Source organism: Amphiura filiformis, chromosome 1, assembly GCF_039555335.1.
Source record: "Amphiura filiformis chromosome 1, Afil_fr2py, whole genome shotgun sequence".
Classification (NCBI taxonomy): Eukaryota; Metazoa; Echinodermata; class Ophiuroidea; order Amphilepidida; family Amphiuridae; genus Amphiura; species Amphiura filiformis.
Window position 1 is genome coordinate 64,921,864 of NC_092628.1, and position 19,869 is coordinate 64,941,732.

At 36.4% G+C, this 19,869-nt stretch overlaps 1 long non-coding RNA gene across 1 annotated transcript in view; it reads right to left on the reverse strand.

Annotated features, from left to right (window-relative positions):
* The window catches only part of LOC140151059 (uncharacterized), a 525,069-nt gene that overhangs the window by 442,288 nt on the left and 62,912 nt on the right, over nucleotides 1–19,869 (reverse strand). The window lies entirely within an intron of this gene.

Sequence of the window (19,869 nt, forward strand, 5' to 3'; positions counted from 1 at the left end):
CTAAGTTTGACCCGAGATCCCTGTGAAAAAGACCCGCATTTTGGATCCAAATAGCATTTTTGGACACGTTTGGACACAAAACGGGAGTATATGGAGAAACTGACACGAGTTTGAATTACTGATTACACTGGTTTCATGTTTCCGTAAACTGCCGCAAATATTCAAATAGTTATCATTTAAATTTCTTTTCCTTTGACCTTATATTAATTTGACTGGAAAATTAATTATGCTTGACTTTTCATAACTTAACAATTTTTTTGATTTTTTTAATGGGAGTTGCAATATATATAATGCTTCTTCACTCGTTTAAAAATCATGGTCACCCTGGTTAGTATTATTTTTTTTTTTTTTTAAGCATGATTTGACTGCAAAATTGGGACTTTAACGATGTACTTCCGTGTGTGGAATATTTTCTCCACTGGAGAGAACTACCAAATCAGACGAGCGTGTGGCGGATGAACAGATTACCACAAAGGAAGTTTCAAGTGGTGTTTTAAGTACCCCAAACAAAGAAAAGTGAATAGAGGTTAACTGTGGGTAATCGGATTATATGTTCGAGCGATCTCCTCTTTTCTCATCTTCTCTGGTGTCACTTGATTGTGTTATTACAATTCCACGTGATGCGCATGGATAAAAGAATCAGGATGTGACAATAGATCATTAGCATGTGTCCAATTGTTATGTAAATAGCGTATTGTTATTAAAATCCTTACTAGCGGAATAAATGTAACTGTTCCATTTATTGTGTGCAATACGTGAATTTTTAGCATCTAAAGTGCCGAGCTTGGATAAAATCTAGCTATTAAAATATATAGTAATGTCAAATTCTGCTGCATCACCCAGTCTGGATGATAGAATTTTATTTTTAAAAATATGAATTTTAACAGATGTGCAGTAAACAGTCTGCCGCCTGGACAACCAATTCTTTAGAAATGCTTAGTCGCGCTAAAAGTCGATCGATACATGTAAAAATCAGCACAATTCAGAGATACACCTTTTTGCTATGAAATTAATTTTCTCGGTCAAATATAAAGCAATATTTTTTTCTTCAGTAATGTCAGTTAAAAACTTGGTGCTTGGATATACATTTTTTTAAAAATCCTGGTGTTAAAATTAAGCATCAAATTGTGTCTTTTAGTGTGATATTTTTGATTTTTATAGGCCTTGAATTCGCCTGCGAGCTTTTTACGGAATTCATGTTTTAGCGTCTCAAACTAACATAGTTTGCTAAAGAAAGATATTTCCCACCTCTGTAAAGCACATCGTGTGGGTCTATATGTTATAGTTTTGTCAGAATTTCCGTTTTTGTTTTACCCTTTTTCCATTCATGATCCGAAAATGTCAAACTAAGTAAAAGTAGGCAATGGTGAGTACTTTTATCTCGAGAGCAACCAGCAGAAATAGTCGATATTTCCTTTGTTGTTATCCAGGTCAATTTTTCATTGAAAGCAAATTGCCCGACCAGCGATTAAATCCCCAATTGGATGTTCTGGTTAAACATGATTGATCAGTAGGAGCGCTATAGGTCTGGGAATTTCTTTGCTATATTGAAGTTCTGGCAACACTATAGCCATGCCGGTATTCCTATTAAACCCAGGGATATCGATCCACAATGCTAGTACTAGCCTTTAGATTTCACGTGTTGATTTAGAAATTTTTCAGCCGACAGTGAAAGATGGTGAAATCAAAACGGAAATTCTGACAAAACTATGATATATAGCTCACGGTGATGTGCTTTAGAAAGTTGGGGAAAATCCTTCATTAGCGAACTATATTACTTTGAAAAGCTAAAAGGTTGATCAAGAAAAAGCTCGCGGGCCGAGCTGAAGCCTATAAAAATCGAATATCTTACACTAAATGACTGAATTTCAGGCCTAAGTTTAACACCAGGATTAAAAAAAAAATCAGTATCAAGCATTATAGTTTTTCCAGCCATTTACTGAAAAAATGAAAATTATTGCTTTTCATTTGGCTAAGAAAAAAATTTTTACACTGAAAAGGTGTATCTCAAAATTTTGCTCATTTCAACACCAATTTCGATCGTTTGTATTGCCTCATTAAATGACTGAGTGAGCCTTGCAGAACAAAAGAATCGGTTGTGCAGGTAGCTGACTGTAAAGCCGATTTATCGGCACTTATAAGAACCAAGATAAACAATCGAGTATGTACATGACAATTAATTACATATAAACTAGCCGCCATACCAATCTTAAAATACTGCAGGTTGGCACACGTGCTTTTCAATCCCAGACACGCCATTGTAACCTCAGTGTGACCTCAGTCCGACGTCTCTGGTTCATTTGTGCTCTACTATAACACCGTAGTCACTATTGTGTGATTTTCTTTCCTACTTATATCGATCATTCATGCCGGGAGCCAAATACAAGGTGTCCCATAAAAAGGTCACATGCGTTATCTCAAAAGACAATATGTGACCCGGCAGCACAAACGAGCCGTAAATTCCCTAAATTGTATTCTGAGTTACGGTATAAAATGTGTACGAAGGTCGTATTCATCGGTCACTTAAGCTGGCGCGACATCTGTCTTATTTTGATAGTCACAACACCAATCAATAATCCTATTATTGAAGTGGATAATAAGCTTCTACCTTTGATGGCTATAGAACTTTTAATAGCTCTGGTCTTTGTTTGCGTTTGATAAATCCTTTTCAAGTGGTGGGTTACCAGGCATTGTATTTTGTATAGGTATGCATAACCAACAATTAACAATGAGAGAACCTTCTTAAACCTCGTTGACTTGGGGATGATTTGAAATGACCGCCAATTATGACCGTTTGATATTTATTGCCAGCAATGTGGAAAAAGAGACACACGTAGAAACGAAAAAAGCTATAATTTTGTTGGAGGAGCAAAGTTTAACAAACCATAACCCCGCTTCTGGATATCGTTTGAAGTCAAATGATATACCATTTTAAAGTTTATGATGTTTATTTTTTAAACACGAAATAAAAAAAAATTGACCGGGGGAGGAATTTACGGCTCATTCGCCGTGGACGGTCACATATTGCTAAGACAATATTGTTCAAGGTTGCGCCGCAGGCTTATAATGAAACAATGTTGCTCCAAAACAATAGCAAACAAGCTTAAACTATAAATTAGCCCCCGATAGAGGGCAGGGCCTGAAGAATGAGGGAAATTATGGGGTAAAGAGTAAAAAAAAGTGTAAAAGTAGGCCTATGAAATGGGTGACGAGCTGTCCGTAAATATAACAGAATTTTCGTTATCAGTTCGTCATCCTTAAGGTTACTCTTGCTTTCTTGCCCTGCGGGGCCCTTATATTGGGGTCTCACTTTGAGTGTTTAGTCGTCGTATGGGAGTCTCCGGCCTCGGGCCTGTCGGCCCTTCGGCCTTGATGTTTTTGGTTGATACTGGGCCCCAGCATCAACAAACAACAATGAGTAACCTTAAGGGTGACGGGCTGCCTCTAATTAAAAAAAAAAAAAAAATAACCTTAATGTTAAAACCTTCAGTTACCTTAATGTAACGACCTTGAAATGTAACTACTAAAAATACTAGTTTTTATATTCTATAGTGTTATATTACCTAAAATATTTCTTCACTACGTTGAAAATACGTTTTAAAGTAAATTATGACCAACAGAGGGCCCTATTCCAAATCTTTAGATTTGGAAGGAAGGAAAAAGTCATGGTCAGATATAAACACGGGTCTTTGTAAATTATGCAATTTAAATCAGGAGGAATCAGTTGATCACTTTCTATTCAATTGTACAAGTTTGGACTACATAAGGAATGACCACTTCAAAAGACTTGAAAGAGATCTATGTTCCAAAGGGTGGGAAGTAATTTGGCATATGTTCTCGGTTGGGGATGCGAATATTAGACACCATCTCCTCTTAGATAACATCTTCGAAGATATATAGCTATGATCTAGGGTCTATACTTGATAAATGTAGTAAAATGTTTCTCACTGATGCTAATGATATTAATGTATTGATTTATGAAGCTCATACAAACATGTATTATATAGTATAAGTATATCTGTATGACACTGTAAGTGTCTTTTTTGGTAACAATTGATTAAGTTCTTTCTTTCGTTTTTCTTCTTTTTTTCCTTCTTTCTTTCTTTCTTTCTTTCTTTCTTTCTTTCTTTCTTTCTTTCTTTCTTTCTTTCTTTCTTTCTTTCTTTCTTTCTTTCTTTCTTTCTTTCTTTCTTTCTTTCTTTCTTTCTTTCTTTTTCTTTCTTTCTTTCTTTCATCCGTTCTCTTTCTTTAGCCCTCTTCCTCACTTTAGATTATTTATATGTACCCTTTGCTTGAGTATATTTTTACTTTGTTATATAATTGTTTATAATTATTAAGCTTTGTTTGTATATTTAATGTCTTGGATGCACCATCAGATAGATGAGTGCCGCTGATGTAAAAGTGAATTCCAAATAAAAACTTGAAAACTTGAAAACTACTGTACTAAATCCGTGGTATTTAGTTGAAAGGCTCAGCTTCCATCTGATACCCTTTATTTTTTTGGTGGGAAGAAATTTTATTCAGGTTTTAGTTCAGTAAAATTTGCTAATTTTCGACTTCACATTTTACCATTTAAATTCACAGTTTTTCAAATAATTTAATGATATGTAGATGTAATGGTCCTTTACCTACTGAAACATGTAGTTCTTTCAACCAATTTGTCATTCAAAGACACATAAAAACTAATTGAAAGGACCATTTTCAGTCATGTCAATTTTACTAGCGAGTCCTGTGAAAAGAAAATCGAGGTCGACCTATTCAATGCTAGCATAAGTATGGTCACATACAGCATACTCTTCCAAGCACGGTCTTCACCGTGACAATACACTCCGTATTGTCACGGTGTTTTCCATGTACAATATGTGTGTATTTATAATAATGAGAAGCTTTATATTTTGCGTGGTCTTGACTTTCTTAAGCCAAATTGGACTTCACGTACACAGAACTTTATTTAGTTGAAAGGCTCAGCTTCCATCTGATACCCTTTATTTTTTTGGTGGGAAGAAATTTTATTCAGGTTTTAGTTCAGTAAAATTTGCTAATTTTCGACTTCACATTTTACCATTTAAATTCACAGTTTTTCAAATAATTTAATGATATGTAGATGTAATGGTCCTTTACCTACTGAAACATGTAGTTCTTTCAACCAATTTGTCATTCAAAGACACATAAAAACTAATTGAAAGGACCATTTTCAGTCATGTCAATTTTACTAGCGAGTCCTGTGAAAAGAAAATCGAGGTCGACCTATTCAAATCAATGATTACTTTTATTATATGGGTGAATGGACATGTCACAAAAGGATTGGTTGTCTCCATAAGGCCTGTAGTTAAGCATTTTTTGGAACTGGCCGGTGACCAAGTCCGCTTTATTGGGCGATCTATCGAGTATCGACGAGTAATGCGGTGTATTCACTATAAACACGCTGAATGAGGAGGACATAAATGCGAACACACAGACAAATACGGCGCCATAATGCAAGGTCACGTGAGGTATATCACGCTGTTTTATGACTTCAAATACTCACTTGTATTCCATATCTTATACTTGTCACGCAGTTCCTTCGTATTATTGACAGTAAGTCCAAATTTCGACCTTACTATATAGCAAAAAGACATTCTATCAATTTAAAAGATTTTCTTGTAAAAAACTATCACTGATGGGATCATATTAATTGACCCCATTTCCGCCCGTCGTGACCTCGATTGAGGCGATTTTACTCTCTTCAACGATTCGCTAACCTTCTTTTACGACACCTGTATGTGGTGACCTCAATCACATGGGCCGAGTAAGAGTTGAAGTGAATTATTCATAACCGATCGATACCTTGCCTCACTTTATTGAGAGCAAGCCAACAAAATTCGCCATTGGTTTTCGTGGCTAATACAAAAACCGTGAATTTAGTGCCAATCCTGGTGATTCGTTGCAGAGGAAAAATAATAATTTACCTGCTGTGGACGCTGTGTATTGTCACGGTATTCTTTGCCGAATAAGACGAATTCTTCATAGCTAATATCTTTGATAAAGTCATCGTATCTGTCATTGACCGGCTCATACAGACGAACCCACATCAGGGCTTCGTAGGCTTGTTTTGCCGCCACGTCCCGACCATCGAGCTATAAATGAAAATAATATATTATGAATACTACAGTGCAACAGAGCATTAATGCCCAAAATTTAAAAGCTATATAATTTATGAACAATATACACTACACATAAAAAATACTACTACATGGGATTTTCAACATATAAGAATCCTAACAATCAAGTACCAACATGCACAGTTTTGTCCTTAGATCACTTTTGGGTTTTTAACAAAATGTTATCAAATCTCTACTGTGATTGGCAGCTGGGGTTAAAGGCATCTCTTTGATAGCTGATAATGCCCAGCCATTCAGCAAGTTGCTACTAAATGGCTTTGAATGAGCACTGTCATCTGCTACAAAACCATCACACTCAAGGACCTGGTCACTCCATAATGCTGCAGGGAACACAGTACTTTGACAATAGGATGAAAGACTCATTATTGATTAGGCGCGGATTTTAAAAGAACAGCTCCTGTGCGTGTATAGCCAAAAATTGGAATAGAATGTTTGGAATTTTGTAACTAAAATACTAAATGCATTTTGCAAAATGTGCTCTGACAAATCTATAAAGCATTTCATTAGCTTTAATTTGACACATTCCTTGACATGTTTGGAATTATGGTAAATCATAAAAAAATATTTATTATCGCAAATTAATTAATCAATATTATGTCCATTAATTAAAAAAATAAATACAAATATGCAATTTTTCTCTGACAGAATTGTAGGATTTGACAAGAGTCAATCTTTCCTGTAAGTTTGATTTTTATAACATATTTACTTTTGACGAAAAAAAAATTAATTCATTTTTTTCATACATTTCTTTTTATTATGCAACCTTATTAAAGATCAGAGTTTGATCAAAATATGTTGTAAGTGACATCTTTCACTTTAATCTAGATTTTAAATTATGTGTCAATCTGTCCAAAATTCAGTTTTGGGCATTTATGCTCTGTTGCACTGTAGTAGTTTATCAGAAACGCTGAGAACTGAGTTCATTCATTCATTCATCCATTCATTCATTCATTCATTCATTCATTCATTCATTCATTCATTCATTCATTCATTCATTCATTCATTCACCCATTCATTCATTCATTCATTCATTCATTCATTCATTCGTCCATTACTTGATACCTGGTGAGACTGGACTTACTTTTATCTTTAATGTGCTGGGTTAGGTTCTAAAATATATTTTTTATCTTTCACATGAACATGGGTTATGCCTTTAAATATGTACCAGAATGTATTGAAGGGTGACAACCTCGCATGTGACGTGAGCTCGAGATTTATGCACTTAGGTGCATAGGGCCTTCACTTTGTCTCGTTTTTTGCAGGTTTACATGGTCCAATAATCACAAGATGACTGACATGTGGTAACAAAGGAAGCAGTCACTGCAATTTGATTATGTCCCATATGTTTGGCCATTCAAGACACCCCTGTGAATATACTATAGCGGCATTTTCAAAATATAATACCTGTTTGCTTGACTGCATTGACAATACCCGGGAACAATACACACAGTATATGCATTGGACAAACTTTTTACAATAAGCACGATAAGTGATGATGTGACCTCCAGATTTATACATCGTTCGTCTCGCACACTGACAACATTTGATTGAATGGACTGTAGGCTACTGCGCCGTGATTACGGTGAAGGACACCGGTTCAAATCCTTTGTTTGGAGCCAATCGATAAAAGCATGCAGGGCCTCTATACGCCGTAGAAGTGACGTAGTTAATCGGATTAACTACCATAGCAATAGATGAATACAATTTTGACTATACCGCCCTTCACTACACTGTTCACGCGGTACCGATACATTGAACCATAGATGTCAAAGAAAGGCTGATAACTCGCACCTGTAAGATTAGTCTCTTTGAAAAGAGCGGTATTGTATTCAATCTATGTTTGCTGACATAGAGCGTGTTTATATTGAATATACCGCATATTGAGTATACCGTATACGATAATCCTTGTATATATACCGATACCCTTGCTGTTTATAGTGAGACACAGTTACCGCACAAATTATATACCAACTAACATTATCGTACATTTGCAATGACCCGAGGTCACACGGGGAGTATGTAAATATTGTGGCGCGAGTTAGAAACAGCCCATTCAACAATATGATCATGGCGGTGAACATGTAGCTTCTGTTTTGATAACTCTTAGGGGTGAGAATCGTTCCGAATGTCCTGCGCGCATCCTACGCATCATGAAGAAGCTCCTACTTCCGGTAATACCGCACACAATTTATACTGGTGTGTTTATAGTGGGAATATCTCGCCACAATATCCTTCGGTTTAGAAGGATATCGATGTACCGTACATACATATACTGCTAGCGTTTATAGTGGGCAAGTATCCGGATAATATCTAACCGGGTAGAAATTGTACCGCAATGTACCGCACATCTGCTCCCACTATAAACACGCTCATAGACATGTGATTAGTGTAATCTGCTTGCAGTCACCTACCTGGACAACCGATTCTTTAGAAATGCTTAGTCGCGCTAAAAGTCGATCGATACATGTTAAAATCAGCACAATTCAGAGATACACCTTTTGCTATGAAATTAATTTTCTCGGTCAAATATAAAGCAATATTTTTTTTTTCTTCAGTAATGTCAGTTAAAAACTTGGTGCTTGGATATACATTTTTTTTAAATCCTGGTGTTAAAATTAAGCATCAAATTGTATCTTTTAGTGTGATATTTTTGATTTTTATAGGCCTTTAGTTCGCCTGGGAGCTTTTTACGGAATTGATTTTTAGCGTCTCAAACTAATATAGTTTGCTAAAGAAAGATATTTCCCACCTCTGTAAAGCACATCGTGTGGGTCTATATATTATAGTTTTGTCAGAATTTCCGTTTTATTTTACCCTTTTTCCCTTCATGCTCTGAAAATGTCAAACTCGGTGCTTTTATCTCGTGCGCAACCAGCAGAAATAGTCGATATTTTCATTGTTGTCATCCAGGGCAATTTTCCATTGAAAAGCAAAGATCATGAAGATTGCCCGACTAGCGATTTGGTAGCCCAAATCCCCAATTGGTAAATGAGGTGAATTTTAAAAATTGCTCCCGTGATAGCCTGCAATTTCAATTTATATGCATTCCATGATTATGAAAACCATTTTGTCTGTCTGTGTGTTTGTTTACCTAGGTTAGTCCGTATTAAGAGACGCACGCTTGAGGTTCATGAAAATCCAAGGTCCAAACCTAGAAAAATTAGCGTGTTATTATAGGGGATTTTAATCTTCTGTCCCTCCTATCTCCATGTGAATTTTGTATGACCTAGCCCCCGCCCCCCCCATCGCGGGTTGCCATTTTCATTACACCCTTCAGACTTGTGTTCGGGTTTCTGTAGAGATTCATCAGTGTTCGGGTTTGTTTTTAATTTGACATGTAGGCCTATATATAGGCCTAACCATATTTGTCATAATTAAGCGCTATACCTAAATGTATAGCTATGCTATATATTATTATGTAATATCATGTACATGTAGGCCTATAGGGTGGGGTGGGTGCAGAGGTGTGTAAGGTGGGTAGTGGGGGTGTATGTAGGGAAACTTTGGTGTGGTAATCAACACACTTTAACCATGACTTTCAATGCAAGGCTTATTGTTGCCACAAATTTTTTTTTCCTTACGGTTATTTAATAAGTTTTTATAAACTTCCATGTTTAACCTGGTATTGTTTTGGCTGCTTCATTAGGGCCTATGACTTTCGGTGGGTTTCCAAAAGCAGTTTCAAACAAACACAAACAAAAGGCACCATACCCAGTCACCTTCATGACAATTGAAACACTACGTCAAGTATTAACATCCAAGTTATTCTGTTTTTAGGCAAGCAATTTTAAATAATTGCTTGAACAGGTTTTTGTTTAAAAACAAAATCTGTTTAAGTTAACAATGAAAATGAATGGTTCTTATAAGGCACAATCTCTGATGAGGAACTCAAAGCGCGTAAAGCACGAAATTTACAAACAAACATAAAAACAATCAATTTATAAAGATGTTTAAAACAAAAACCTGTTTAAGTTAACAATGATAATGAACGGTTCTTATAAGCCACAATCTCTGATGGTTCTTATAAGGACAATCTATTTCTGGCGTTTAAATAACGAAAGTCTGGGGCGTTACGCCGGGGCGTTACGTAGGTTATTTCTTTGGAAGTGTGTTCCAAACAGTTTGCTTGATCATAAAACATACAGCGTAATATAATGTTTTGTAAAAGAAAGTTTTGTTTAAAATATTGCCCAATTGCATGTAAGCCTTCGGGCAAAGTTGTTTTGAGGAGAAGCAAATTTCAACACATTGGTCCGAATCACTCACGTGATGATGAAATATCCTCATCGTGCTATAAACATGATCAGTATAGGAGCGCTATTAGGCCTGGGAATTTCGTTGCTATATTGAAGTTCTGGCAACACTGTATCATGCCGGTATTCCTATTAAACCCAGGGATATCGATCCACAATGCTAGTATTATTAGCCTTATATTTCACGCGTTGATTTTGAAAAATTTCAGCCGGTGAAAAATGGTGAAATCAAAACGTAAATTCTGACAAAACTATGATATATCGCTCACGGTGATGTGCGTTAGAAAGTTGGGAAAAATCCTTCATTAGCGTACTATATTACTTTGAAAAGCTAAAAGGTTGATCCAAGAAAAGGCTCGCGGGCAGAGTTTAAGCCTATCAAAATCGAAAATCTTACACGAAATGACCGAATTTCACGCCTAAGTTTAACACTAGGATTTGAAAAAAAAATAAGTATCAAGCACTACAATTTGACCTGACATTTACTGAAAAAATGAAAATGATTGCATTTCATTTGGCCGAGAAAATTAATTTTACATTGAAAAGGTGTAACTCAAAATTTAGCTCGTTTCAACACCAAATTCGATCGTTTGTATTGCCACATTAAATGACTGAGTGAGCCTTGCTAAACAAAAGAATCGGTTGTCCAGGCTGCTAACTGCTTGTAGTGCAGGGCGGTCTATTCAAAAATTGTATTCATCTATTGCTATGGTAGTTAAACCGATTATGACGTCACTTCTACGGCGTATACCCATGTACAGTTTATCCCTAACATAACCTATGTCTTGAATACGCTGGCTAAGTTATGTAATAATCGGATTAATATTATATAGCAGTAGGTAAAAACAAGTTTTGAATAATCCGCGCCAGAAAGTCCCATTCAGTGATCCCAGCGAAAGTGGAAAAAAAATCAAATTGTTACGTTTATAAATTTTTTTAATGAAAAACAGGAAAACGCCAGTATTGACGAAGTTGAAGCCCCATTCAAATACATGTAGCTAATTTATATACTGTCAGTACCGGTATATAAATTACAGACTCATAAATGCATTATTTTTTGTCTTAGACACACGGCTTTCGGCTGAACCACTGCACTAGCAAGCTATGTTAGCACATCTATGACAACGACGAAAGGTACAAAATCAGCCATAGGCCTTTAGATAGCAGACGACACCAAATTGGTGTTTTATGACCTTTGACATTCTTTTGTGGCGAGTGACATGGTCTTTGAATTCACGCCGAGTGTCCTTGACAGGTTTGACTATGCTTCATTGGTCATGAAAGAATTCAAAAGATAACCTCTGCCCCAATAATCCCAAGCAATTGTCTGAAACTGCTCCTCGGATCATAAGAACTCAGTCCTCAAATGATAGTCATAATAATATGTCCAAAATATAAAAATTACTGACTATCATTGAAGACTGAGTTCCGCAGTAGTATCCAAAATCTGAATTTTGATGATTTTTACGATCGTCGGGATGAAAAAAAAATAAAAAAATCACTGAATGGGCCTTTAGTTCCCTCCTCTCCTTACTCTGGCAATTTAAATCAAAGACTAAGAAAAAATAAATAAAACAAGAAAAGAAAAGAAAAGACAAAGAAAATTAACCAAATTAAGGGATCTGGAATGAGCGTTTTGAGCGTTTCGATAGTATTTTTGTGGGACATGAGAGCACATCAGACATATCGAATTGCATTCTGAATACGAAGAATGTCTTTCTGATATCAAATAAATTTCATTGTTTGAAATTCACGATATAATACAAATTTTATGACAAATTATTAAAATTTGATATTTTTCACATTTTTGATATATAACAGTCCTCGAAGTAAATATCATAAATCTAATGATATATTCTTAAACAGTCCCTGGCATACCATACATGTATAGGCACATGTATAGTAAATTTGTCTGCTTTATCTGTTTTGTGCTGTTTAAGCAAATAGTTAAACAATTTCCATAAAATGTAAGCTTTTACTGTCAGATATGTCCCCTTTTAATTTTGAGCAGAACAAGTGAGGTAAAGCAAAGAAAATTGGAATTTACTACTACTAGCGCCAATGAATGTTATACGATTGTAAAGCGGTACGATCCTCTGGGTGTGTGTGTGTGTGTGGGGGGGGGGTGCGTATGTGTGTCCTGCACGCGTATTTTTTCTGCAACTATAACGGGACGCAATACGATACCGGTATGTTATAAGAATCAAACTTACAAGAAAGATGGCTCTTGTCAAATCCTACAATTCTGTCAGAGAAAATATGCCTATTTGCATTACATTTTTAATTAATTGACATAATTGATTAATTAATAAATATTTTATTTAATGATTTACCATAATTCCAAACATGTCAAACAATATGTCAAATTAAAGCTAATGAAATGCTTTATAAATTGGTAAGAGCACATTTTGCAAAATGCATTTAGTATTTTTGTTACATGATTCCAAACATTCTATTCCAATTTTTTGCTATACACGCATAGGAGCTGTACTTTTAAAATCCGCGCCTAATCAATAATAATAGTCTTTCACTCCATTGTCAAAGTACTGTGCTCCCTGTAGCATTATGGAGTGACCAGATCCTAGAGTGTGATGGTTTTGTAGCAGATGACAGTGCTCATTCAAGCCTGTCAAGGTCAGTTAGTAGCCACTTGCTGAATGGATGGCCATTATCAGCTATCATAGAGATGCCTTGTGCAGCTGCCAATCACAGTAGAGGTTTGATAACATTTTGTTAAAACCCAAATGTGATATAAGGACAAAGCTGTGCATGTTGGTACTTAATTGTTTGGATTCTTATGTTGAAATTCCCTTGTTTTAGTATTTTTATGTGTAGTGTATATTGTTCATAAATTATATAGCTTTTAAATTTTGGGCATTTTTGCTCTGTTGCACTGTACCATTATGGAATTTGAGCAAATAATTACCGACACAAGCAGGTATACAGTGTATTATTGTATTTTTATTTCGTATCTCAGGAGCACAGCTCACTTGGTAAGGCATCAGAATTTGGTATACGAGCGCTTCGAACTTTAAATCGGAAGGTGGTGAGTTCGAGCTTCATCACGGTCACATTAATTTTATAAACCAAATATTGTTCGAACTTTTCATATTTGTTTTTCTTTTATTGTTTCTTTTCTTTGTCTTTTTTGTCTTGTTTTATTTAATTTTTTCTTTATTTTTCTTTGATTCATATTGCCAGGTTAAGGAGAGGAGGGAACTAACGGCCCATTCAGTGATTTTTTCATCCGGACGATCGTAAAAATCATCAAAATTCAGATTTTGTACTAGACTGCGGAACTCAGTCTTCAATGATATAGTCAGTAATAATCTTTTGGTCATTATATGACTATCATCATTTGACGACTGAGTTCTTATGATACATCATCCGAAGAGCAGTTTGCTTGGGATTATTGGGGCAGAGGTTATCTTTTGAATTCATTCATGACCACTGAAGCAGAGTCAAACCTGTCAAGGACACTCGGCGTGAATTGAACTGACCATGTCACTAGCCACAAAAGAATGTCAAAGGTCATAAAACATCAATTTGGTGTCTTCTGCTAGTGGTTCAGCCGAAAGCCGTGTAGGCCTATTTAAAGGTCCGTAACCCGATCGACAACATCATCCTCCGATTTTTGTCATTGTTAATGAGTTTTTGGTATCACAAAATAGATCGTATTTTTCCTATTCCTATTCTGAAATTTGACACTCCAAGTCGATGTATTTCCGGAGAAATCGGAGAATTCATGCTTATTTACCTTTCTGGGTGGCTACCAATTTCTGGAATTCTGGACAGGCTTATCGTAGATAATTATAGTCTCCTCAACAGCTAGTTTGGTTTCGCGTCATTCACATTGTATGAAAAGAGCGAACCGCAATAACTGCTGAAGAGACTTCAGATCAACAACGTTACTTTAAAGCTTTGAAAATTCTTCTGAAATTAGAAGCTGCCCGCGTGGCGCAGTTGGTTAGAGCTTCGTATTGTTGACCCAGTGGTCCCCGGTTCAAATCCCGGTAGTGACAGGTTTTTTTTCTGCTCCAATTTTTAAACCCAAAATTATTTACATTCATTTGAAATGTACATATTGCAAGGGGAAATTAGTCGGGATTTTACGTTGTCACTATTACATTCGCATGGACGGACATTTTTTTGCGGGCTCGCTAAGATTCTAGCGAGTAGATTTCTTGCAATATTTGGCTTATTTACCATCCAATTTATATCCTTCAATGTACCTGTATATCGTTAGCATATCAAGCGCGGTCAAAAAAAGTTTTTTGAGGTTTCTGATCGTCACGATGAAACATTTTTTAAAAAACACGACTTTCTCAGTTCTCCCAGCCATTTTGTTTACTCGTTGTTATCGACGTCACCAATTAGTCTCTCGACCCCACTTGTGCAACGTGGCTGTATCGCGAACACGACTTGACGACAGAAACCGGCTGTAAATGAGGTGGGTCATCTCGTGACTTGCATTGTTTCACCACCGATCACGCTCGTCGGACGTAGGGGGGTCGACGGCTTGGAAATTATCTTTTAAGTATCAGAAATTCCAAGTTTAATTACTTGGATACATTGAATAAGATAACTATGATTTGGAGATCAGATATGTGAGTACCAATTTCGTATAAATTGACTGAATTGCAAAAAAAATTGTTGAAATGTTTGAGCTGCGCAAAACGTTAAGTGTGTAAATCCCATTGACACACAAAATGGCATAAGCCAGTCTCAGTGTACAAACGGCGTACACGAGACTGGCAAGCGAGTCTAGGGGAAATATATTTGGTTTCTTTTTTTTCTGAATCGGTACGAAAAAGAGTTTTTAAAAATCTAAATTTCCGTTCAATACGGGCATTTCCAGCATTGTCGTCGGGGCATTTCTGTTTTGCTTTGTTATTGAGCTCTATTGCCATTTGCCATAATTTATAGCCAAAAATCATCATGAACGATATACAGACGAACACGAAAAGACTGGTTGTGGGGAAATGTCACCGTAGCTAGTATGCGTACCTAGTACAGTGGAGCTTGGTTATTATGTCAGTGCAACCACGCACGCATGGCACATGACGAACGCAGGGGAATTACGGCACATGTTATTGCTTGCCTTCCCATAATGCAATTCACGCATACCAAGTATTGGGTTGCAAATTTTGCTATTTATTCACATTTACGCAGAAAATGCTCTCGGTTTTTTCACAAAGTTGTATAAAGGGGACAATATTTGATATTATATGTAATTTTGAAGACAATCCATATCCAAAACCAATAGGGTTACCCCCCTTTAAGACAAAAATAATGCATTTACGTGAATCTGTAATTTATATACTGACAGTATATATAAATTAGCTACATGTATTTGAATGGGGCTTCAACTTCGTCGATACTGCCGTTTTCTTGGGGTTTTTGCCAATTTTTTTCATTAACATTTTTTATAAAAGTAACAATTTGATTTTTTTTTTCACTTTCGCTGGGATCACTGAATGGGGTTTTGCAACGCGATATATTCAAAACTCGTATTCATCTACTGTTATAGCATTAATCCGATTATTACACAACTTCGCCAGCGTATTCAAGTCATCCAATGCAAATAATCACCTAGATTATGACGTATCATACCGTAAATATGGCGGAGTACTCAAATTCATTCAACAAAAGCATGATTACAAGCTATTGCAATCTACCGCGACAGCTCGCCTCACACACATAACAAATGCACTATACGATCAAATAGGTTGACGACAACGTTTGATTGAATACACTGCATTGCGCCATGATTACGGTGAAGGACACCGGTTCAAATCCTTTGTATGGAGCCAATCAATAATTTCACGCACATCCTCTATTATTGCCCAATTATTGCCCGGGATGCTTGCACACTGTAAAAGAGCTATTGTTATAATGTTTGATGAAATCGTGTTTAACTAGTCCATACAGGACCAACGCAATATGTAGCACTATAATCAACGCCGTCAGGCGTTGGTCCTTATAGATTGGTGCTCTACCCCCAGCAGCGCAAGCGAATTACCATAAGCAGTGACCTGAACCAACCCAGTTAATGACAAGGTAATAACTCCAAATATGGTTGGTAACCCCGCCCATCATTTAACCGCATCTGTTATGTAACTGGGACGAGTACGCTAGTCATCTCAATCGATAGATTTTAAGATTGCATGGATCAAAACACTTCACACTTTTGAAGTAGCTAGGTTTCGATAGACCAGTGTAGGCCTAAATCGTGATATCATATTAATTTATTTTGTAAAATCAGTGTTATTTTATTAGTCTGGTTCTATTTTGGAAATGTGCTTATTTAAGCATCAAGCGGCAAGTTCGCGTAAAAGATGGCAACCAAACTGTTTTGTTTGATTCGGGTATGCTGAATTCAAAACTTTTGTCAACCATTGGAACTCCGTGACCTTCAAAAAAGACCCTCAAACACCCTACATGCTCATAGTCATATAGGGGACAAAAATTAAACATGCTCCAAATTCACTAAAAACATGTCAAATTATTTGTCTGGGCCCAAGGATTACAAAAGTAAAACATATTTGCACGTAGGACATATAGGACACATAGTTACCAAGTTTTGAGGCTCGACAGGTCCAAGGTCAATTTGCATGCAAGGGGTGAAAAATTAAAAGTTACTCTGATTTTCGAAAAATGGATACAATCTGTTCTTCAAGTTCAAGGGATTCTTTGATTAATCACTCAATCGTTGGTTCATTCAACCAACATCCACCCAATATAATTCAACAAACAATCAATAAAACAATCAGACTCATTTAATGAATTGATTGATTGATTAATGAATTATTTGATATGGTCATCCAATCAATCAATATAATATAATAATATAATATTATAGAATCACAATAACTTATTATATTGATATATCGATGAATTAATAGTCAGTTTGATGAAATTAAATTTGAACTACTCATCAAGCATCAATCAATAATCATTCGCTTGATCAATCGATCAATAATTAACAAATTACATTGTAGTCTCACAATTAATGTACCGGTACATTATCATGGTGTGAAAATATCTATCAAGTAATCGAGTCAAGCAACCACTCAATAATCAGTCTCCATGGTCTTACACTAGGATCCACAACATGCTCATCTAATAAGGGCACAATTCTTTAACCCCAATACATTTGTATATTCATTGAATGACCTTTGAAAATTTGGGTACAAAAACTCATACTCTGCAACTTGAGGTCAAATTTGCACAATTGAGTATTTAATTGAGGTTATTGAACTATGTCATTGGGATTAGGCCATTGTGGTCCATAGTGTTATAAAGCCTAGATCTGGCAATCTCAATCAGTCAGCCAAATAGTTATTGACCGCTCATAAATTCATCAATCTCAAATTATTCAGTCTCTCAATCATGCAACCAATCTACCAGTCATTCATTCGTTAATTTAATTACATATTGCATTCGTTTATAATTCATATGCATGATATTGAAGGCCTATGACGATATTCATTCATTAGTGACTGATTAATCATCAATGGAATGACAACTCGAGCAATTTTAATACTCTGGTTCAGATATGATTAGTCTTTGATCTAAAAATCTCTAAACAAAAGAGTAAGCAAGCAGAAATGAAAGAAATCATAATTCCTCGATATAAGCTTTATTATTTAGGGAACAAACCAAAAGTTCGATGACGTCATATAATCGATTTTTCAGTTTAGCAGGGGAGGGGGTCAAAAAGTCTACGTTTATAAAACCATATATTTTGGGGTCAAATATCGGTCAAAATTGATCTTTTGGTCTGAAATTCTCAACATTTCACATTAACGGACGGAGGGGCCGGCCTCCAAACGAAAGCAAATTCGTTTATAATACGGCGTCGACCTTTGATTTGTTCCTTTATTTATCTAATATTAGCCTTGTTCACACAGTCGGACTTAAACCACTTAATACCGGACTTAAATTACGTCGGTAATAGTATCGGGTATAAGTGGCAGTGTGAATGAGCGTCGGATATAACTATATCCGACGTAATGTGGTTTAAATCCGACAATTTAAATCCGAAGATGACCAGGGTTAAGAGCTGTTAAGACCGATCGAAACGTTACGATCGGTAATAGTAATTACGTGTGAACACTGAACAGCGCTTTTGGGCTGTCGGATATAACTGTGACCTTTCACCTTTCTGCGTGATTCAGCGTGAAGAACACTTCCGGGTTAAATTAAATCACTCGCGCAACTGATTTGAAGCAGAGTATAAATAGTGTGACCAGTGAGAGATAAAACAAAATCATCATGGATGCAGGTGCGAATATCAAACGCAATAGAGGAATGAACTGGCAAGAGAAGGAGACATTAGCTCTGCTGACCATTTCCGGTTAGTTATGACCGGTAATTCAGCATCGAAGTGGTTACGTAATTCTCTTGGTTACCGGATCACGCTACTTTGGTATGCCTTCGAGTGCCATATACTTTATGTGGTGATCATTTCGATCGTGGTTCATTACTAGCGCGTGATCCCGTTGACATAGTAACATTACGTAACTTCGATACTGAATAGCTCGGATATAAACACGTCGGACATAGAGCTATTGCCGACTCGTCGTGTTCACACAGTCGGACTATTACCGGACTTAAATTACGTCGGTAATAGTATCGGATATAAGTGGCAGTGTGAATGAGCGTCGGATAAAAAAAAATTACTATATCCGACGTAATGTGCTTTAAATCCGACAATTTAAGGCTGAAGATGACCAGAGTTAAGAGCTGTTAAGACCGATCGAAACGTTACGTCCGGTAATAGTAATTACGTGTGGACACGCAGCACTATTGGGCTGTCGGATATAATTGTGAGTAGGCCTATATCACTCGCGGAAAATTTTAAGCAGAGTAATTTATGGCTGCAGCTGCAAATATTAATATAAACTAGCGGGATGCAGGCCTTGCCGTTTAGATTTTAAAGGCGAGTGGTTAATCACTCGCTGGCATGATTGTAGGCGAGTGGTCAAATTTTCACAAATATCACTTATTTAGGAAATAATCAAGTAGAGTTTCTGTCTTGACACGGTATTTATGTACATTTATGTTGAAATGCGCGCGAAGCTACTAACATTTTTCACTTTCTACGCTTGGAGGAGTACAGCGTCGATTAAATACTGAAATGGCTGATTCAGTGGCTGATTTTGGGAGATTCGCAGCGAGTGATATTTAGTGTCTATGGCGAGTGGAAAATCGCTCACTAAAAATCGAGTTTGGGCGAGCGGCGGCGAGCGAGAGCGATCGCTCGCCTCAAACGGCAAGGCCTGGGGATGCGATTATTTTTTCGGACATCACCGTTAGATGAGTAAATGGGAGCGTTCACTATAACAGGAAGAATTATTACTGAACAGGTAGAATCATTGAAAATGAACATTAAAATCTGTTCCTTCTTACATTTCCCTTTTAGCTTCTTTTTTTATTTGCTGCTTGTGATT